At 37.9% G+C, this 16,126-nt stretch overlaps 1 protein-coding gene and 1 non-coding gene across 2 annotated transcripts in view; one reads left to right on the top strand and one right to left on the bottom strand.

Annotated features, from left to right (window-relative positions):
* Nucleotides 1-16,126, bottom strand: part of DNAH3 (dynein axonemal heavy chain 3) — a 241,660-nt gene that overhangs the window by 76,447 nt on the left and 149,087 nt on the right. The window lies entirely within an intron of this gene.
* On the top strand, nt 9,897-9,969 carry TRNAR-CCU (transfer RNA arginine (anticodon CCU)). Its single transcript has one exon. It is a non-coding gene; the product is annotated as a tRNA-Arg (tRNA).

Below are 16,126 nucleotides of genomic sequence, written 5' to 3' on the forward strand. Positions count from 1 at the left end.
AAGGGGATTATGTCTTTTTTGTTCACTGTTGTATCTGCAACAACTAGCATAGTACCTAGAACTCAGTAAGTGTTAGTCGCTCAGTCATGTCCAACTCTTTGTGACTCCATGAACTGTAGCCTGCCAGGCTCCTCTGTCCATGGAATTCTAGAGGCAAGAATACTGGAGTGGGTAGTCAAGTCCTTCTCCAGGGGATCTTCCCAACCCAGGTATTGAACCCAGGTCTCCTGCACTGCAGGCAAATTTTTTACTATCTGAGCTACCAGGGAAGTACATAGTAGGTGCTTAGTAAAAAGTACAAAGTAGATGCTTATTGAACAAATGCCTGACCAGACATGCAGCAAGCACATTGCAGGCCCTCAATATCTATTGTGTAAGGTAAGAATAACTGAACTGCTGCCCTCCAGATCCTCTTGGTGTGGGAGGAAGTAGCTGGGGAGCATCAAGGCCCCTGGTCTGTGGCCTCTGATCAATACACAGTGGTGATTCTGAATCACCTTCTCACTCCACCCGTTCTCCCAAATACAATCACAATACTCATCCAAAATCACTCCCTACTTCCCTCACAAAAGTAACACAAAATTCCTATGGTCCTTTTCCCCAGTGAAGCCCCACCTCTGTAATTGTTGGAAGTCTTTTTCTTTTTTGCACTTCAAGATGAGGAGTGGGAATAAGAACAGTGTCAGGGAAGTACCTGGCTTCCCATCCAACTATTCCTCACTGACTCACTGTGGGGCCCTGGATGAGTGACACCCTTTCTGAGCTGCAATTTCCTCATCTAGAGAATGTTATAAGGAGTATTTGAGATACTGGTTGCAAAGTCTGCTGAATGATAAAGTTTTTTTTTTTTCTTTTTTTTTAATGTGAGAAAAACCTGAAGAGGACATAGAAGAAATACCCAGGCCTCAGTGAGACAAGTGTTGGACTGTGTGATTCACAGGAGCTCTGGGCACGAGAGGCTTTCCAGTTCCATTGCCTAGCCAACCCAGTAGCAGGCACAAGTGACTTGCTTCTCTCTCCACAGGACTCATCTATAATTGACCCAAAGAGGACAGCATTGGTGGTTGTAGGGTGTATGTATGTGTGTGTGACAGAGAGTCTTGAGCTTCAGTTAAAGGGCTGAAACATTCCAATCAAAAAAAATTTTTTTTCTTGTGATGAAAACTTTTAATATCTACCCCCTTAGTAGGAGATGCTTCATTAGGGCTTAAAGTCATTATAATTTTAAAAATAATTTAATCCAACTTTACTATTATATTTTAACTTTTCATTGTGAAAAAAATTTAAAATACACAGTGCTCACTTGAAAAAATGCACAACATGAGAACTGCAAGTTAAATTTTATTTGGGACAAAATGAGGGCTATAGACCAGGGAACAGCATTTCATATAGCTCTGAGAAATTGCTCCAAAGAGGTGGGGGATAAGGTCAGTATATATGTGATTTTGGTGAAGGGGGAGTACATGCAATTAAGCATTTTATTTTTTTGCAGAATGTTTCTGCTAGTCATTAGGAGCAGTCATCACTATGAAGGATTTTAGTGTTTTTCTAGATATGAGGAAATACAAGAATTGGGCTTATAAAGTTGGCTCCTGAAAATATCTATCTGAAGACCCATTCTGCTAGTTTTTCCCAGAGCACAGAGTACCTCATTTCTGCTCTCTACCCTGAATTCCTTTCAGGGGGTGTTTAAAATCAGCAGTAACAGCAGCATGTGATTTAATCCTTGTAGAGGTAGATGGCAAGTGCCAGTATGTAGTTACAACAAAAAGAGGAGGATAGTATAATAAACTGCCATGTACCCATTATGTAGCTTCCATAATCTTCAACATTTTGCAATTGTTTCATGCATTTCCACAATACCAACAACCATCATATTCATTTTCCTTCCCTCCTCACTTCCTCCTTTTCTTTCTTCCTTTTTTCTTAGACTGGAATATTTTGAAGCAAATCCTGATATCACATTTCATTTGAAAATACATGTGACTCAATGCCAGACCAATTTCATTGATTCCTTTACGAACTATGATGTGATTAACTCTCATTCTTCCATTTCCTCTCCTTTGGTTCTTTTTGTTGTTCTTGATGATACTGTTATTGCTCGGTCACTAAGTCGTGTCTGACTCTTTATGACCCCATGGAATGCAACACACCAGGCTCCTCTGTTCATCACTGTCTCCCAAAGTTTGCTCAGACTCATGTCTGTTGAGTCAGTGACTCTATCTAACCATCTCATCCTCTGCGACCCCCTTCTCCTTTTGCCATCAAGCTTTCCCAGCATCAAGGTCTTTTTCCAGTGAACCAGCTGTTCACATCGGGTGGCCAAAGTATTGGAGCTTCAGCCTCAGCCATCAGTCCTTCCAATGAACTATTCAAGGTTGATTTTCTTTAGGATTGACTGGTTTGATCTTTCAGTCCAAGGGACTCTCAAGAGTCTTCTCAAGCACCACAAGTCAAAAGCATCAATTCTTTGGCGTTCAGTTTACTTTATGGTCCAACTCACATCTGTACACGACTACTAGAAAAGCCACAGCTTTGACAATTATGGACCTTTGTTGGCAAAGTGATGTCTTTGCTTTTTACTACACTGGATAGGTTGTCATAGCTTTCCTTCCAAGGAGCAAGTGTCTTTTAACTTTTACTTTTTCAGGGATTATAACACTTGACATTTTGTTTTGCAACTATAATTCTTTCATACCTTAGTCTTAGGTCTCTATTTAAATAGCTTCAACACTCAAACTTGGGGCTTTTAACATAAGACTACTTAAGTTCTTTATCTTGATTGATTAGTTGGCTGATTTAATTTTTTATTCCCAAGAAGGGACTTAAGAGGGCTCAGTTCTCTCAGATCTTGCATGTTCGAGAATGTCTGCCACTTTGTATTTGAACAGTGACTTGGCTGAGAATAGTATTCTAATGTCACATTTTCTTTCCCTTAGAGTTTTGCAGACCATTGCTCCAGTGTTTCTTTCAGTCTAGTTTGCTGTGTAGAAGTTTGAGGCCCATCAGATACTTCCATTTTCACTGATTTTTCTTTCCTATCCAGATGCCTGATGGAATCTCTTTTATACTGGAAGTCCAATAATTTAATCAGATTATTTTTTAATCAATTATCCTGTATCAGTTTTTCTTGGAACACAGAATACTCTTAAAATTTGCAAAAAACACTTCTTCATTTTAGGAAAAATTTCTTCACTTGTTTCTTGGTATATATTGTCTACATTATTTATTGGGATAGCAATTCAAGGAATTAACACTGTAAGGTCTCCATATCAATCATATTCTTAGACTGTCTTTAATAGCAAGTGCAGTTATCTCAAACCTTTCCTCTAAGCCATTTGTTAGATGTCTAGATTTATATGCTTTATTCCTTGATGGTTCTAATTTATCAGATCATTATTAATATTGTTTAGTTCTCAATTTGTTTCTTTGGTTTTTCAATTCCTCTTTTTCTCTGATTCTGTGGTTTTAACACTTCATTTACAAATTTTAAAATGATAGATTTATTAAGATATAATTCACATATGTTATAATTCACCCATTTAAATTGTATACTTCAATGGTTTACTAAATATACATGCATATATGAATATATTATTATTCACAGAGGGGTGTACAGTCATTATCATAATCAATTTTAGAACACGTCATTACACCAAAAAGAAACCTCATACCTCTTAGATGTCACTTTCCAAATCCTCTTCCCATCTCTCACCAGCCTGTTTGCCCTCAAGACAACCACGAATGTACTTTTTGTTTCCATGGATTTGCTCTTCTGGACTTTTCACATAGATGAAATCATCCAATAGATATTCTTATGTGATTGGTTTCTTTTACTCATCAGAATGTTGTTAAGATTCATGCATGTTGTAGTATACATTATTACTTCATTTCTTTTTATTGTTAAATAGCATTTAATTGTATGGATATGCTATATTTTCCCCTTCAAGGATCACTGCTTTGTCATAGTGAAGGGGCTTCATAACTCAATGAAGCTATGAGCTATGCCATGTAGGGCCATCCAAGACAGACACATCATAATGGGGAGTTCTGACAAAATGTGAGCCACTGAAGGAGGGAATGGCAAACCACCCCAGTATACTTGCTGTGAGAACCTCATGAACTGTATAAAAGGACAGAAAGATACGACACCAAAAGATGAGTCCCCTGGGTCTGAAGGTGTCCACCATGCTACTGGGGAAGAGTGGAGCAGAACTACTAATAGCCCCAGGAAGAATGAAGTGGCTGGGTCTAAGTGTAAATGATGCTCGGTTGTGGATGCGTCCCATCTCTTTAAGAGCTGTGAAGAGTTCTTAAAGAGATGGGAATACCAGACCATCTCAACTGTCTCCTGAGAAACCTGTATGTGGGTCAAGAAGCAATAGTTAGAACCCTGCATGTACAACTGATTGGTTCAAGATTGAGAAAGGAGTATGACAGGGCTGTCTGCTGTCATCCTGCTTGTTTAACCTATATGCTGAACACATCATGAGAAATGCTGGCCTGGATGAGTTATAAGCTGGAGTCAAGGCTGGATAGGTGGGAGAAACATCAACAACCTCAGACATGTGGATTATGCCACTTGAATGGCTGAAAGTGAAGAGGAGCTAAAGAGCCTCTTCATGAGGGTGAAGGAGGATAGTGAAAGAGTCAGCTTAAAACTAAATATTAAAAAAACTAAGATCATGGCATCTAGCCTATTTACTTCATGGCAAATAGAAGAGGAAAATGTGGAAGTAGTGATAGATTTCCTGTTCTTGGGCTCTGAAATCACTGCGGATGGTGACTGCAGCCATGAAATCAGAAGATGATTGCTTCTTGGCAGGAAAGCTATGACAAACCTAGACACTGTGTTGAAAAGCAGAGACACAACTCTGCCGACAAAGGTCCATATAGTCAAGGCTGTGGTCTTCCCAGTGGTCACATATGGTTGTGAGATCTGGACCATAAAGAAGACAGTATGCTAGAGAATTAATGCCTTCGAACTGTGGTGCTGGAGAAGGCTCCTGAAAGTCCCTTGGGCACCAAGGAGATCAAACCAATCAATCTTAAGGGAAATCAGCCCTGAATACTTATTGGAAGGACTGATACTGAAGCCAAAGCTCCAGTATTTTGGTCATCTGATGCAAACAGCTGACTCATTGGGAAAGTCCCTGATGCTGGGAAAGACTGAGGGCAGGAGAAGAGGGCATCAGAAGATGAGATGCTTGGATGGCATCACCAATGCAATGGACAAGAACTTGGGAAAACTTTGGGTAATGGTGAGGGACAGGGAGGCCTAGCGTGCTGTAGTCCATGGGGTCAAAGAGTCAGACACGACCAGGTGACTGAACAACAACATACTATATTTTATTTATTCACTCATCAGTTGATGGTCATTTGGATTGTCTTCACTTTTTGGCCATTATGAATTATGCTGTTATGAACATTTGTGTATAAGTATTTGTGTGGACATATTTTTGTTTCTCTTGGGCATATATCTGGGAGTGAAATGGCTTGTTCATTTGGTATGTCTGTTTTTAACTTTGTTTGTTTGTTTAACTTTTGAGGAACGCCAAATGTTGTTTTCCAAACCTGCTGTACAATTTTACTTTTCCACTATAATATGTGAGGGTTTCAATTTTCCCACATTCTCACACTTGTTCTTCATCTTTTTTATTATTCTCATTGTAGTTGTGAAGTGGCATCTTGTATTTTTGATTTGCATTTTCCTGATGGCTAATAATGATAATAATGTTGAGTTATTGTCATGTACTTATTGGCCCTTTAAATATCTTCTTTGGAAAAATGTTTATTCAGTTACTTTGCCTATTTTAAAATTGTATTATATCTTTGTATTATTGAATAATAATACTTCTTTATACTTTCTAGATACAAGTTTCTTATCACATATTTGATTTGCAAAATATTTCAACCATTCTGTAGGTTGTGTTTTCACTTTCTTCATGTTGTCCTTTGAAGCACAGAAGTTTTTAATTTTGATGAAGTTCAGCTTAATTATTTTTTCTTTAGTTGCTTGTATTTTTGTTGTCCTACGATATTGTTGCCTAGTCCAAGATCATGACCATTTATCTGCACCTTTGTTTTCTTCTAAGCTTTTATCATTTTAACTCTTGAATTTAGATCTTTCATCTGAGTTAATTTTTGACTATGGTATAGAGGCCAAATTCATTATTTTATATGAATATATTCATTTAATCCATGACCATGTGCTGAAGGGATTTTTCTTTTCCCATAAAATTATCTTTATACCTTTGCCAAAAATCAAATCACTATAAATATGAGGAGCTTATTTCTGGACTCTCAATTCTATATATATATTAATACATCCCTTTGCCAGTAGCATGCTGTTCATCTATAAATTTTAAAATTAAATTTATATGTTACATATTATACTATAAATTTATAAGTGCTTGTAATACAAATATTTTATATTTATTATGTCATGTTTTTCTTTTTTGTATAAAAATATTTATTTTTGTTTATTTGGCTGCACTGGGTCTTAGTTGTGGCATGTGGGATCTAATTCCTTGACCAGGGGTCAAACCTTGGCCCCCTGCATTGGGAGAGTGGAGTCTTAGCCACTTGACCACCAGGGAAGCCCCAGTCATGTTTTTCTTTTAGACTCTCATTCTCTGTCTCTCTGTCTCTGTCTCCCTCTTTCTGATATTCTTGCTCTGCTAAAATCAGGTAAATTCTCCTTGACATTTTCCCCAACACTATCTGGAGTGAGTTTATTTCCCCCAATTTTGGTCACGATTCAGGGAATGGTGTGTGGATTTCTTTTCTGTAGCCTGAGGGTACAGGGGCTGGGTAAAGGAAATACTCAGTTGCCTTTGCCAGGAAACCTGGGCTTTGCAGTCTCTTTCTAAAATTTGGTCAATTTTCCTGAACCATGGGTCTATCCCACTTCTACCCCAGCTAGAAACATGCTTCACTCTGGAAAAATTCAGTTCACATCCCCCACCCAGCATGGAGTTGCAAACCCTGGTAGTTTCCTCCCACTCCTGATAAGATCTTACCAAATTATGGAAGTTTCATGCTCAAAGATTTCTCCTAGGCATTTTTTTTTGCAGCTGCCCAGTTACCACTGAAGTCTGCTTTTTTCTACACTGGTGATTACCAGTGAGAACTCTCAGAATTTTGTCAACTAACTTCCTTTGCACCCAGCATTGCTTTCAGGACAGTTGGGTTGTGGGTTGAGAGATACAACATGAAGGATCTTTTGTTTCTCTCCCTGTCCACTACCTTTTAATGTTCAAAGAATCAGGCTGTAACTTTTATTTTTGAAGTTATTGCTGGGAAATGTTTAGGCTTAAACTTAAAATTAAAAAAAAATTTTTTTTTAGGCTTAATATATCGCATTATGTATTAAAGGAGAGCTTATCCTATGTTACTGTGCAGTTCTACCTAGAAGTCAATCTGGTACATTTTTAGAAGGCAATCTGGCACTGTGCTTACAAAAATGTTCTCTAGCTCAAGTCAGAAATCCCATTCTGGGAATTCATCATAAGGAAATAATTCACAATGAAAATAATCTCCATACACGAATATATAGCACTATTTGTGATAACAAAAACTGAAAATAATTTACATGCTCCACATTAGAATACTAGTCAAAATTATGTCTTATAAGATAAATGGACTATTTTGCAGTCATTAAAATGATTACACTATTTACAAAACAAAAAGACACGCAAAGAAAACAAATATGGTTACCAAAGGGCAGTGGGGAGGATAAATCAGGAATTTGGGATGAGCAGATATAGCTATATCTAAAACAGATAAACAATAAGAACATACTGTATAGCATGTCAAACTATATTCAGTATCTTATAATAACCTATAATGGTCTTTCCTGGTGGCTCAGCAGTGAAAAATCTGCCTGCAATGCAGAAGAATCAGGTTCAAACACCAGGTTGGGAAGATTCCCTGGAGAAGGAAATGGCAGCCTATATAGTATTCCTGCCTGGAAAATGCCATGGACAGTGGAGCCTGGAGGGCTACAGTCCATGGGGTCTCAAAGAGTTGGACATGACTTAGTGACTTAATAATAACAACAATAATCTAAAACAGAAAAGAATGTGAAAAAGAATATCTATCTATATATGTGAAAGCTGAATCACTTTGCTGTACATCTGAAACGTTGTAAATCAACTATACTTCAATTTAAAAAAAAGAACTAGGGGCAATGAAGTAGATACATTTCAAGAGAGATGAATTGACTGTAAGAAGAGAATTCACATTTCCCTTCTTAAACAAAAGTGAAAATCACGTGATATTTGCAATTAATACTTAAGTAAAATAGAAAATTAAAAAATTAAGTTTTGAAATAAATTATCTATTAAATACTTAAAAATGATAGTTACAAAGCCTAAGTATTAACATAGAAAAATGCTTTGAAAAAACAATGATAAAATAGAAGAATAAAAAATAGAATATATAACCTTATGGCAACTATGTAAAGAGATGAAAGCAGATAGACAAGAGAGAGAAAGATTTTTTGAAAGGGAAATACTTAAACAATAGTATGGTATGAACAAAAATGTTTTTTGATCATTTTTACTTAATAGAATTGAATTATTTTTACAATAAGAAAGGAGACACAAAAAGCATAATTCAGAAAGCATTTGTCCCCATCTCTTGCTGATATTATCAGCTGGAGCTAATTTGTGGCTTGAAACAAACATTTGGAACATTTTGGCCAAAGGGAAAAGGTCCAACTGAATAAAAGTGGATTTATGGGCATGTGACTTTGGCCAAGGTTACCATTTGTATATCTGTAAAATGGCCCTGGTTTTATATCAAGCTTAGAAAATTCCCTGTGGAAGGCAAATGAGATATATGTGTCAGACATTAGCATAGCTGTGGGCACACAGAGAGGCACTTGAGGTTGTTTGGTTCTCATCAGAGTAGGGCTTTTGTTTGCTCTGTACTGAGATTTAAACTCAAATTCTGATGCAAGTGCAGGGGCAGAATGGAGGGAATAGTAGTAGAAATCCAGGAAGATGAATTAATTCTATCACCTTTTCCCACCCCATGCCCCACCTGTTTTCTTGTCCTTCTCTTGGGAGAATAAGATAAACTTTAACAGAGACGTGAGTGGGTTTTCAAAGGACACACAATGAATGGGTAAATAAAGAGAAATTTAGCACTTTCTGGACAAAGACAAATGTCAGTTGATGATAATGCAACTTTGAGAGAATTCCCCAAAGGCCTGCTGGCTGTCCTTAGTGTGTACTCCCCAACACAGTTCCTTCAGCACTCATTTGAGAGGTCCATGTACCCCAAAGGCTCCTAGATCATTAAAAGTCCAGAAAACAATATCCCATGAGGTCAGAGAAGGCCTCCCTGGAGCTCTCACCATGAGAATTTTAAACCCTGTGAAAAGGTACAAAGGTATTTTAAGCTTTGTTAAGATGGTAATAAGTATAACCAAAACCAGATCAAGATGCCATATATTACACCATCCCATAAATTTGAAATGTCCAGAAATGGCAAATCTATAGACAGCAGATGAATAGCTGCCTGGGACTGAGAATGGGAAGAAAGATTCCTTGAAAATGGGAATGAAGGATCTTATTGCGGTGATGAATGTTTTAAATTTGTTCTAATGTTCCAGTGTTCTAAATTGGATTAAACAGTTGCACAACTAGGCAAATTTACTAAAAACCACTGATTGCTTATTTAAGTGAGTGAATCTTATGATATGTAAATTATACCTCAATAGTTGTTATATAAAAAAGAATTTACACTTGGCACTTAAAACACATTTTTGGATTCCAATGGGTTCTGGCTAGGAGCTTGGTAATTTCCTACTAAAATACTCAGGAAGGCACAAGAGAAAGGAATGGAATAATGTCAATGAAAACAAGACTGAAAGAAGCTAGGGGACTTCCTTGGTAGTCTAGTTGTTAAGACTTTGCACTCCTAATGCAGAGGGCCCAAGTTCAATCCCTGGTCAGGGAACTAGATCCCACATGCTGCAAATAGGAGTTCACGTGCCACAAGACCCAGGGTACCACAACTAAGACCCAGCACAGCCAAATAAATATTAAAACAAAATAAAACAAAACAACAAACCAAAGACTAAAAGAAGTTAGGTAGAATCTCCTCTAACTAGATATCAAATGGGCTGGACTGAGAAATTTTACATCAAGAGACTGCATGAGAAACTGCAACAGGCCCACTGGTATACTTTTAATTTCCTGCGTCCTTGCAACTCACGATACACAGAGATGTAAGTGACATCCACATAGAAAATTAAACAGCTCTTCCTCTGTCCTGCCATGTACTACTCTGGGAGAATTGTCTTATTTTTGTTTTGTCACCCTTGCCTTGCCAGGCTATCTTTCTACGGCTGATAGGGGTAGCAGGGTCCCAGACCGCAACGAGGAAAAAGGAAAATAGTTGTGGCGCCTTAAATTCAGTGAGGTAGGTCTTCCAAAGTGAAAAACCACAATCACTCTTCTGTTGAGAAATGTCCTCTTTTAGAATATTCATATGAAACAAATAAAAAGGCTGCCTCCAACAGATGGCATTAGTTGATCATACATCATCTTTGGATCTTGGCCATCCCATTGTTTCTGACTCTAAAGGAGAGTTTACAGCATTTGGGTTTGTTTTTAAGGGGGGTTATGAATACCATTTACCCTGATCATGTCCAAAAGTAGCAAGAGTTTTGAAAACTAGTAGAAAGAAAGTGTATGATTACCATGGAGATAAGAGTAAAGTTTAACTTTCCATGGATATATTCACATTGATCACTTGTAAGGTGTCAGTCATTTTGCTCTTATAGACAGCTTTTTCAGAACCAAACCTACTTTCAAGTAGAGTAGTTGTAAGAGAAGATATATGAAGAAAGCAGTTTGCATTACACTATGGAAATTATAGTTTTTCTTACACTGTATCAGCTGAACAGGACATGGAGGAGATGAATCACTGTAGACAGGGGATGCTGTAGGGCAAAGTTACCTAGAAAATTTGGAAGCTGTGCACATAATTAGCTGTCAGCAGCAGAAGGGAAGGAAAGATGTTGACACAAAGGGGACCAAGAATGGGGTCAAGGGTACTTTATGGACCAATTTGCTGGCACAGAGCATAAACAGACTGATGTTGAATGATGGGGAAGCAGAAAACAACATATGGAACCTGTGGAAAAAATACTGCTACATAAAGGAATATAATATGGAGATTATACCTTGACAGTATACCTCTGAATCTTGTTTAATGCAGGACTCATAATCGAATTTGAGGAAACTGTTTGATATCTTACATAGGGTACAAAAAGACAATTTTTTCATGAAATAAGAACAGAAAGTCATAAAGAGAAAATAGGCTTAGATGAAAAGGCAAAATGAGATAAAAAAGGGGGGTAGATGAGTGAGCTAATAGAGATGGTGATAAGGAGGAAGCAATAAAAGTTATTAACATTGATTTTACACTTTATATGCATCATACTTAATTATAAATGTTTTATATATGTTAACACATTTAATTCTTATAAGAGCACCATGAATGCCTAATGCTATTGTTGTCCTCATTTCATAACTGAGGAAATTGAGATATGTTAAGGAACTTTCTCAAGGGCACCCAACCAGTAAATACTAGAGCCAGGATTTAACCTCTGAAAATATGACTTCATGGCCTGTACTTTTAATCATACACTAAGGAAGGACAGCAAGGAAACAAAAGATACAACAGCAGAATTAAAATCACTCAAGACAGGAAAAGCATAATTGAAGTTGTGGGTGAATCATATTAAAATGAAAAATCTAAATAAAAAAAGCAAAAATATAAAAATAGCGAAGGAGGAGATGATAAATATGGAAGCCAGAGAATAAAACTCTCCTTCGATGACTGAAAGGATCATGTTCTAGGAAAAGTAAACAAAAGAAGACCTACATCTTGACATAGTCTGTTAAAAAAGAAAACTATGATAGAACATTACAAGAAAGGACATCAATAAGCCAATAAGAACCTGTGAAAAATAACTGCTATATATATATATATATAAAATTCAATCTCACCCTAATTAAAAAGAGAAAAAATTTACGTTAGTACTATTTTCAAACTTCAAACATGAACAGAACATCAATATACCTGAGGCAAAACTGATGGAAACACAGGAGAAACAGAAAAATACACTATTATAGTTGGAGACTTCTATACCCCTTTATCAGTAATTGACAGGTAGCAGGCAGAAAATGAGTAAAGATATATCAATAGTTAATCATCATCAACTGGACATCTATAGATTACTTCATCTAACAAGAGCAGAATATATTCTTCTCAAGCTTACATGGAACATTCACCAAGATAGATCATATTCTGGGCCAAAAAACACAGTTTAAAAGTTTTTAATTAATAGAATTCACACAGTGTATACTCTCAGACAAGAACACAGTTAAACTAGAAAGAACTCTGTACTTTCTGTTCAATTTTTCTGCAAACCAAAAACTGCTCTAAAACTAAAGTCTATTAATATTTTTTTAAAAAGAGAAGAAATTTGGGCTTCAGCCACAATGACAGAATAGAAAGACCCTGAGCTCAATTCTCAAGAATACACCCAAATCACAACTATTTGCAGAACAATCATCAATGAAAAAGACTGAAACCTACCAGAAAGTATCTTCTACAACTAAAGACATAAAGAAAGAACCACAATGAGACAGGTAAGAGGGATGGACTGGCAATATAATCAAGTCTCATACCCATAGGGTGGAGGCAATCCATAAACTGAACAATAATTACAGTATAGAGGTTCTCCCACAGGAGTGAGATTTCTGAGCCCCATATATAGCTCCTCAGCCTGGCGGTCCTGCACCGGGAGGACAATATCCCTCAGAGCATTTGACTTTGAAGGCCAGTGGACTTAATTTTGGGAGTTCCAAAGGACTGGAGGAAATAGAGACTTCACTCTGCAAGGGCACACACCAAATCTCACATGCACTGGGACCCAGGGCAAAAGGAGTAATTTGATAGCAGCCTGGGCTAGACCTACCCGCTGGTCTTGGAGAATCTTGAGGAGAGGCTGGGATTGCAGCATAGCAGTGGCTTGCCGTGGGGACACAGACACAGGCAGAAGCCATATTTGTACCATGTAGATACTACTGCTATGAGCAGTCACAGTGGAATCCTACCTGTAGCTCATTAATACAAGCTCCGGCCCCACCCAATAACCTGCAGGCACCAGGGCTGGAAGGTCTTGGGCCTAACGACTAACTGGGTGGAGACACATCTTCATTCATCAGCAGACAGACTGCCTAAGGACTTCCTGAGCCCACAGCCCCTCTAGACACAGGCCTTTCCACCAGTGAACAAGCACTAGCTTGGCCCTCTAGGAAACCTAGATTAGCCTCAAGACTAGCCTCATCCTATGACAGACATATTAGACAGCATATTAAAAAGCAGAGACATAACTTTGCCAACAAAGATCTGTATAGTCAAAGCTATGATTTTTCCAGCTGTCATGTACAGATGCGAGAGGTGTATCATAAAGAAGGCTGAGCACCAAAAAATTGATGCTTTTGAACTGTGGTGCTAGAGAAGACTCTTGATAGTCCCTTGGAGATCAAATCAGTCAATCCTAAAGGAAAACAACCCTGAATATTCATTGGAAGGACTGATACTGAAGCTGAAGCTCCAGTATTTTGACCACCTGAAATGGAAAGCCAACTCACTGGAAAAGACCCTGATGCTGGGAAAGATTGAGGGCAAGAGGAGAAGGGGATGACAGAGGATGAGATTGACTCAATGAATATGAGTTTGAGAAAGTTCTGGAAGATGGTGAAGGACAGGGAAGCATGGGGTACTATGATCCATGGGGTTGCAAAGAGTCAGACATGACTGAGAGACTGAACATCAAAAAGAAGGAGCAGAGAAAGGGCCTGAGAACATATTTAAAAACACAGTAGCTGAAAACTTCCCTCACATGGGAAAGGACCGTTATCCAAGTCCAGGAGGTGCAGAGAGCCTGATACAGGAGGAAGCAGAGAGGAACACACCAAGACATATTGTAGTAAAAATGACAAAAATTCAAGAGAGAATATAAAAGCAACAAGGGAAAAGCAACAAATAACATACAAGGAAACTCTCATAAGGCTATCAGCTGATTATCAGCAGAAACTCTGCAGGCCAGAAAGGAGTGGTGCCATATTTTTAAAGTGGTGAGAAGAAAAAAACCTACAACCAATAATATTCTACCTAGCAAGGCTTTCGTTCATATTTGATGGAGAGATAAAAAGCTACACAGACGAACAAAAGCTAAAAAAGTTCAACACCACCAAATGAGCTTTACGACAAATGTTAAAGGGAACTTTTCAAAACAAAAAAGAAAAGGCCACATCTAGAAATAAGAAAATTACAAATAAAAAAAACTCACCAGTAAAGGTAAACCAACAGTAAAGGCAGGAAATCATCCACACACAAAACTAGCAGGAAGGTTGAAAGTCAAAAGTAATAAACTCTAAAACAGAAATACAGTCCAATGGAACAAGATAGAAAGCCCAGAGGTAAACCCATACACCCATGAATACTTTGATAAAGGAGGCAAGAATACACAGTGGGGCAAAGATAGTCTCTTCAGTGGTGCTGGGAAAACTGGACAGCCATGTATAAAAGAATGAAATTAGAACACGTTCTAACACCATACAGCAACATAAACTCAAAATGGATTAAAGGCTTAAATGTAAGGCCAGAAACTATAAAACACCTAGAGGAAAACATAGGCAGAATACTCTACAACATAAATCACAGCAAGATCCTCTATGATCCACCTCCTAGAGTAATGGAAATAAAAGCAAAAATAAAAAAGGGAGACCCTAATTAAACTTAAAAACTTTTGCACAGTAAAGGAAAGTATAAACAAAGTGAAAAGACAACAGCAAATGAAATAACTGACAAAGGATTAATTTTAAAGATATACAAGTAGCTCATACAAATCAATAGCAGAGAAACAACCAACCAATCAAAAAAGGGGGGAAAGACCTAAACAGACATTTCTCCAAAGAAGACATACAGATGGCTAATAAACACATGAAAAGATGCTCAACATCACTCATTATTAGAGGAAAGCAAATCAAAACTAACAATGAAATATCACCTCACACCAGTAAGAATCAGTTCAGTTCAGTTCAGTCGCTCAGTCGTGTCTGACTCTTTGCGAACCCATGAATCGCAGCACGCCAGGCCTCCCTGTCCATCACCAACTCCCGGAGTCAACAGCCATCATCAAAAAATCTACAAACAATAAATGCTGGAGAGGGTGTGGAGAAAAGGGAACCCTCTTACACTGTTGGTGGGAATGCAAACTGATACAGCTGCTATGAAGAACAATATGTGAAGTGAAGTGAAGTAAAAGAGGTCCAGTTGTATCCAAATCTTTGCGACCCCATGGACTATATAGTCCATGGAATTCTCCAGGCCAGAATATGGAAGTGGGTAGCCTTTCCCTTCTCTAGGGGATCTTCCCAATCCAGGGATCAAACCCATGTCTCCTGCATTGCAGGTGGATTCTTTACCAACTGAGCCACAAGGGAAACCCAAGAATACTGGAGTGGGTAGTCTATCCCTTCTCCAGTGGCTCTTCCCAACCCAGGCATCAAACTGGGGTCTCCTGCATTGTAGGTGAATTCTTTGCATTGCATCCTGCATTGCAGGCATAGAGCAGTATGGGGAGTCCTTTAAAAACTAGGAATAAAATGACCATATATCCCAGCAATCTGACTACTAGGCACATACCCTGAGAAAACCAAAATTGAAAAAGACACATGTTAACCAATGTTCATTACAGCTCTATTTACAATAGCTAGGACATGGAAGCAACCTAGACATCCATCAAATGGATAAAGAAGCTATGGTACATACATACAATGGAATATTACTCAGTCATAAAAAGGAATGTGTTTGAGTCCTAATGAAGTGGATGAACCTAGAGCCTATTACAGAGTGAAGTTAAGTCAGAAAGAGAAATACAGTTATCATATACTAATGCATATATATGGAATCTAAAAAGACAGTACTGATGAACCTATTTGCACAGCAGCAGTGGAGACACAGACATTGAGAACAGATTTATGGACATGGCTGGGGGTGTGTGTGAAGTACGGAGAGAGTAACACGGAAA

This window comes from Muntiacus reevesi, chromosome 2 (genome assembly GCF_963930625.1).
Source record: "Muntiacus reevesi chromosome 2, mMunRee1.1, whole genome shotgun sequence".
Taxonomy (NCBI): domain Eukaryota; kingdom Metazoa; phylum Chordata; class Mammalia; order Artiodactyla; family Cervidae; genus Muntiacus; species Muntiacus reevesi.